At 39.0% G+C, this 7,363-nt stretch overlaps 1 long non-coding RNA gene across 2 annotated transcripts; it reads left to right on the top strand.

Annotated features, from left to right (window-relative positions):
* The first annotated feature begins 2,338 nt into the window (after window positions 1–2,338).
* LOC144455304 (uncharacterized) lies at window positions 2,339–7,222 on the top strand. 2 transcript variants are annotated; one of them, XR_013484035.1, is made up of 5 exons: window positions 2,340–2,392; window positions 3,633–3,656; window positions 4,810–4,833; window positions 5,969–5,992; window positions 7,133–7,222. It is a non-coding gene; the product is annotated as an uncharacterized LOC144455304 (long non-coding RNA). The 2 variants fall into 2 exon arrangements; XR_013484036.1 differs by lacking the exon at window positions 5,969–5,992 and having other exon boundaries at window positions 2,339–2,392; window positions 7,133–7,214.
* The last annotated feature ends 141 nt before the right edge of the window (window positions 7,223–7,363 follow it).

The raw sequence follows: 7,363 nt of genomic DNA, 5'->3' as shown, positions 1-7,363 counted from the left end.
GCTCTTGAAATTCATAGAACTCTTGCCCTAAATATCACTCTTTCCTTTTCTTTATTCTACCCACAGAAGCCTCAAGCCAACAATCTGAGAAACCTGAATGTAACATGTCTATTCTTAAAGTCTTTTTTCCTGTTTTCTTGAGGCCCCTGGACTTTGTCTCTTATTATACACCACTTAGTCTCTACAGTCTTAAAGATAAGTACCCAGAAACAGAGGGTAATCCAGTTAAAATGCCTTAGCACATAGTCTTTTTTCACCAGGGAATGCAGATCACAACTCACAAGACCACTTTGTCATCTTCAATTAAACACTCTCTGTCTTGGCCCTAATGGTTTGTCTCTATTTCTCTGTCTCTTTCTCTCTTTTTTGTCTCTCCTTCTCTCTCTCTCTTTCTCTGTTTTTCACAGTCCCTCTGTGTCTGGTCTTTCTCTGAATCTGTATCTTTATCTCTCTGTCACTGTAGCTCTGTTTTTCTGTCTCTTTTCTCTCTCTCTCTCTCTCTCTCTCTCTCTCTCTCTCTCTCTCTCTGTCTCTCTCTGTCTCTCTCTGTCTGTCTCTCTCTCTCTCTCTCTCTCTCTCCCTCTCTCACACACACACACACACACACACACACACACACACACACACACACACCCCTTTTCTCTCTATCTCTGTCCCTCCCTTCTACTTTGACCTTCGAAATAGTGAAATTTCAGAGAGCAGAAGAGGAAAAGAAGGAAATGTAATATTAGTAACTCAAAAGGACAAATGCCTATTCAAAATATTTCTACCTAAAGCACAAAATTAAGAAATGCTACATCTTGGCCATAATTTCTCCCCTTTATGCAAAGCCTCTTCACTTCTTCTAAGGAAGGATCCATCTTAGACCTAGCCTCAAGACTACTCACACCACTAACTTCAGGGAAAGAAAACAAGAAGAAATAGGTGGATTAGCAAGATGTTTCTATTCTTTCAGAGATGTGCTGAGATCAGGTGGAACATAACAATATCTAATTTTTCTGCACGTTTTATATTTAGTTCCCTCATTTCTCTTATCTCCTCTACTTACAGCTACGAAAGCATTGAAATGCATAGGATGATTTTGTCACTGACTATGAACTTCTGGCCAAGTGGATAATGGCACTCTTGATAGAATTCCACTGGGGCCCTCGATCGCATATTGCCCTTATCCAGAACTGAAACCTCTTGAGATTCATAGGACTCATGCCCTAAACATTACTCATCTCTTTTTATTTTTTCTACCCACAGCAGCCCAAGGCAACAAACTAGGAAAGTAAAGGTAAGTAAAATGTCTATCTGTAAAGAGTCCTTCTTTCCCTTTTCCTTGAGGACCCTACAACTTATTTCTCATTTTAAACAGTTTGGCATTTCCACTCTTAAAGTTCAATACCAGGAAAGAGATGGTAATAATGAAATAACAGGGTGGTCAGGTTAAAAGGCCTTGTTCTCTCTTGCCATTGCATAGGTCTTATTTTCCCAACTGAGAATTTCCCAGATCAAAAATCCAAAGCCATTTTATCATCTTTTGCCATAGCACATGTTTGCTTATTTCTATTAGCTAATATCCTACGTCAAAGATTTCAAGATCACTTTGTAATATTTGGTGCAATGTTCTTTTAATGTCTCTGCACTGTTTGTATTTCTCTCTCTCTTTCTCTCTCAGTTTTCAGTCCCTCTGTGTCTGGTCCTTCTCTGAATCTATATCTTTATCTCTCTGTCTTCGTCTCACTTTTTCTTGGTTTCTCTCCCTCCCTCCTCTCTCTCTCTCTCTCTCTCTCTCTCTCTCCCTTGTACTTTGACCTTTGCAAGAGTGAAATTTGAGAAAGCAAAAGAGGAAAAGAAGGAAATGTAATATTAGGAATTCAAAAGGACAAAGGCTTATTGAAAATATTTGTACCTAAAACACAAAATTAAGAAAATTTACATCCTGGCCATCATTTCCCCCTTTACCCAAAGGCTCTTCAATTCTTCTAAGGAAGGATCCATCTCAGACCTAGCCTCAACCCTACTCACACCAATATCTTCAAGGACAGAAGACAAGAAGAAATAGTCAGTTTGGCAGCATGTTTCTATTCTTTAGAGATGGGCTGAGATCAGGCTGAACATAATATCTAATTTTTCCACCCATTTTATATTTAGGTCCATCATTTCTCTTATATCTTCTACTTACACTTATGAAAGCTTTGAAATGTATAGGATGATTTTGTGAGTGAATATGAACCTGTGGCCAAGTGGATACTTATATTCTTGAAAGAATTCCACTGGGGACATCAATCACATATTACCTTCATCCATAACTGAAACCTCTTGAGATTCACCGGACTCTTGCCCTAAACAATACTCATCTTTTTATTTTCTCTAGACGCAGAAGAGCCAGGCGACCCACCTGAAGGTAAGTAATATGTATATCTCTAAACAGTCCTTTCTTTCCCCTTTCCTTGAGGACCCTAGACCTTGCCTCCCATTTGAAACCATTTGGCATTTCCACTCCTAAAGTTCACTACAAAGAAAAAGGGGGTAATCATGAACTCCGAGGGTGATTAGGGTTAAAAGGCATTGTTCTCTCTTGCCATTGCATAGGTCTCATTTTTCCACCACAGGGTTTTCCAGATCAAAAATGCAAAGCAATTTTGTCATATGTTCCCATAGCATATCTTTCCTTTTTCTGTTAGCTAAAATCCTAGGTCAACGATTTCAAGATCACTTTATAATATTAAATGCAAAGTTCTCTTCATGTCTCCCACTGTTGGTATTTTCTCTCTCTCTCTCTCTCTCTCTCTCTCTCTCACTCTGTCTCTCTCTCTCTCACACTGTCTCTCTCGCTCTCTCTCTCTCTCTCTCTCTCTCTCTCTTCCTCTCTTTTTTCATGGTCCCTCTGTGTCTGGTCTTTCTATGAATCTATATCTTTATCTCTCTGTCTCTGTCTCGCTTTTTCTCTCCCTTTCTCTCTCCCTCTGTCTCTCTCTCTATTTCACACACACACACACACACACACACACACACACACCCATACGCACACACACACATTTTCTCTGTATCTCTCTCTCTCCCTTGTACTTTCACCTTTGAATGAGTGAAATTTCAGAAAGCAAAAGAGGAAAAGAAGGGAATGTAATATTAGGAATTCAAACGCACAAATGCGTATTGAAAATATTTGTACGTGAAACACAAAATTAAGAAATGATGCAGCCTGGCCATAATTTCCCCCTTTATACAAAGGCTCTTCGCTTCTTCTAAGGAAGGAGCCATCTCAGACCTAGCCACATGCCTACTCACACCAATATCTTGGAGGAGAGAAGAGAAGAAGAAATAGGTAGTTTGGAAAGATGATTCTATTGTTTACAGCTGTGCTGAGATCAGGCTGAACATAATAATATCTAATTTTTCGACCCATTTTATATTTAGGTCTTTCATTTCTCTTACATCTTCTACTTACATTTATGAAAGCTTTGAAATGTATGGGATGATTTTGTGAGTGAATATGAACCTCTGGCCAAGTGGATACTTGCATTCTTCAAGTAATATCACTGGGTCCTTCGATCACATATTACTTTATCGACCTCTGAAACCTCTTGAGATTCAGAAGGACTCTTGCCCTAACATTACTCATCTTTTTATTTTTTCTACCCCAGGAGAACCAGGTCCACCACCTGAAGGTAAGTAATATGTCGATCTCTAAACACTCCTTTCTTTCCCCGTTCCTTGAGGACCCTAGACCTTGTCTCTCATTTGAAACCATTTGGCACATCCACGCTTAAAGTTCAGTACCAAGAAAGAGAGGGTAATAATGAACTAAGAGGGTGGTCAGCTTAAAAGGCTTTGTTTTCTCTTGCCATTGCATAGCTCTCATACTTCCACCAGAGAATTTCCCATATCAAAAATCCAAAATGATTTTGTCATCTTTTCCCAAAGCATAGTTTGCTTTTTTCCATTGCCTAATATCCTAGATCAAACATTTCAAGATCACTTTGTAATACTTAATGCAATATGCTCTTCCTGTCTCTGCAGCGTGGGTATTTCTCTCTCTCTTTCCCTCTGCTTTCACAGTCCCTCTGTGTCTGGTCTTTCTTTGAATCGATATCTTTATCTCTCTGTCTCTCTCTCACGTTTTCTCTGCCTTTCTCTCACCCTCTGTCTCTTTCTTTCACACACACACACACACACACACACACACACACACACACACACCATACACACACACATTTTCTCTGTATCTCTCTCTCTCCCTTGTACTTTCACCTTTGAATGAGTGAAATTTCAGAAAGCAAAAGAGGAAAAGAAGGGAATGTAATATTAGGAATTCAAACGCACAAATGCGTATTGAAAATATTTGTACGTGAAACACAAAATTAAGAAATGATGCAGCCTGGCCATAATTTCCCCCTTTATACAAAGGCTCTTCGCTTCTTCTAAGGAAGGAGCCATCTCAGACCTAGCCACATGCCTACTCACACCAATATCTTGGAGGAGAGAAGAGAAGAAGAAATAGGTAGTTTGGAAAGATGATTCTATTGTTTACAGCTGTGCTGAGATCAGGCTGAACATAATAATATCTAATTTTTCGACCCATTTTATATTTAGGTCTTTCATTTCTCTTACATCTTCTACTTACATTTATGAAAGCTTTGAAATGTATAGGATGATTTTGTGAGTGAATATGAACCTCTGGCCAAGTGGATACTTGCATTCTTCAAGTAATACCACTGGGCCCTTCGATCACATATTACTTTATCCACCTCTGAAACCTCTTGAGATTCAGAAGGACTCTTGCCCTAAACATTACTCATCTTTTTATTTTTTCTACCCCAGGAGAACCAGGTCCACCACCTGAAGGTAAGTAATATGTCGATCTCTAAACACTCCTTTCTTTCCCCGTTCCTTGAGGACCCTAGACCTTGTCTCTCATTTGAAACCATTTGGCACATCCACGCTTAAAGTTCAGTACCAAGAAAGAGAGGGTAATAATGAACTAAGAGGGTGGTCAGCTTAAAAGGCTTTGTTTTCTCTTGCCATTGCATAGCTCTCATACTTCCACCAGAGAATTTCCCATATCAAAAATCCAAAATGATTTTGTCATCTTTTCCCAAAGCATAGTTTGCTTTTTTCCCTTGTCTAATATCCTAGATCAAACATTTCAACATCACTTTGTAATATTTAATAATGTTCTCTTCATGTCTCTGAGCGTGGGTATTTCTCTCTCTCTTTCTCTGTGTTTTCACAGTCCCTCTGTGTCTGGTCTTTCTCTGAATCGATATCATTTTCTCTCTGTCCCTCTCTCGCTTTTTCTCTGCCTTTGTTCTCCTCTGTCTCTCTCTCTTTCACACACACACACACACACACACACAAAAACACACCCTACACACACATTTTCTTTGTATCTCTCTCTCTCTCCTTGTACTTTCACCTTTGAAAAAGTGAAATTTCAGAAAGCAAAAGAGGAAAAGAAGGAAATGTAATATTAGCAATTCAAACGGACAAATGCGTATTGAAAATATTTGTACCTAAAACACAAAATTAAGAAATATTACATCCTGGACATAATTTCCCCCTTTACACAAAGGCTCTTCACTTCTTCTAAGGAAGGAGCCATCTCAGACCTAGCCACAAGCCTACTCACGCCAATATCTTCAAGGAGAGAAGAGAAGAAGAAATAGGTAGTTTGGAAAGATATTTCTATTGTTTACAGATGTGCTGAGATCAGGATGAACATAATAACATTTAATATTTCCACCCATTTTATATTTGGTCCTTCATTTCTCTTATATCTTCTACTTACACTTATGAAAGCTTTGAAATGTATGGATGATTTTGTGAGTGAATATGAACCTCTGGCCAAGTGGATACTTGTATTCTTCAAGTAATTCCTGGGTCCTTCAATCACATATTACTTTATCCACCTCTGAAACCTCTTGAGATTCAGAAGGACTCTTGCCTAAACATTACACATGTTTTTTTTTTTCTACCCCAGGAGAACCAGGCGAACCACCTGAAGGTAAGTAATACATCTATCTCTAAACACTCCTTTCTTTCCCCATTCCTTGAGGACCCTAGACCTTGCCTCTCATTTGAAACCATTTGGCACATCCACTCTTAAAGTTCAGTACCAAGACAGAGAGGGTAATAATGAACTAAGAGCATGGTCAGCTTAAAAGGTTTGTTTTCTCTTGCCATTGCATAGCTCTCATATTTCCACCAGAGAATTTCCCATATCAAAAATCCAAAATGATTTTGTCATCTTTCCCAAAGCATAGTTTGCTTTTTTCCATTGCCTAATATCCTAGATCAAACATTTCAAGATCACTTTGTAATACTTAATGCAATGTGCTCTTCCTGTCTCTGCAGCGTGGGTATTTCTCTCTCTCTTTCCCTCTGCTTTCACAGTCCCTCTGTGTCTGGTCTTTCTCTGAATCGATATCGTTATCTCTCTGTCTCTGTCTCACTTTTTCTCTGCCTTTCTCTCACCCTCTGTCTCTTTCTTTCACACACACACACACACACACACACACACACACACCCATACACACACACATTTTCTCTGTATCTCTCTCTCTCCCTTGTACTTTCACCTTTGAATGAGTGAAATTTCAGAAAGCAAAAGAGGAAAAGAAGGAATGTAATATTAGGAATTCAAACGCACAAATGCGTATTGAAAATATTTGTACGTGAAACACAAAATTAAGAAATGATGCAGCCTGGCCATAATTTCCCCCTTTATACAAAGGCTCTTCGCTTCTTCTAAGGAAGGAGCCATCTCAGACCTAGCCACATGCCTACTCACACCAATATCTTGGAGGAGAGAAGAGAAGAAGAAATAGGTAGTTTGGAAAGATGATTCTATTGTTTACAGCTGTGCTGAGATCAGGCTGAACATAATAATATCTAATTTTTCGACCCATTTTATATTTAGGTCTTTCATTTCTCTTACATCTTCTACTTACATTTATGAAAGCTTTGAAATGTATGGATGATTTTGTGAGTGAATATGAACCTCTGGCCAAGTGGATACTTGCATTCTTCAAGTAATTCACTGGGTCCTTCGATCACATATTACTTTATCACCTCTGAAACCTCTTGAGATTCAGAAGGACTCTTGCCCTAAACATTACTCATCTTTTTATTTTTTCTACCCCAGGAGAACCAGGTCCACCACCTGAAGGTAAGTAATATGTCGATCTCTAAACACTCCTTTCTTTCCCCGTTCCTTGAGGACCCTAGACCTTGTCTCTCATTTGAAACCATTTGGCACATCCACGCTTAAAGTTCAGTACCAAGAAAGAGAGGGTAATAATGAACTAAGAGGGTGGTCAGCTTAAAAGGCTTTGTTTTCTCTTGCCATTGCATAGCTCTCATATTTCCACCAGAG

This window comes from Phascolarctos cinereus, unplaced genomic scaffold, assembly GCF_003287225.1.
Source record: "Phascolarctos cinereus isolate Bilbo 61053 unplaced genomic scaffold, phaCin_HiC Scaffold_219;HRSCAF=807, whole genome shotgun sequence".
Taxonomy (NCBI): domain Eukaryota; kingdom Metazoa; phylum Chordata; class Mammalia; order Diprotodontia; family Phascolarctidae; genus Phascolarctos; species Phascolarctos cinereus.
Note: the sequence above shows the minus strand (reverse complement) of the source record. Positions and strands in the feature narration are given on the sequence as shown.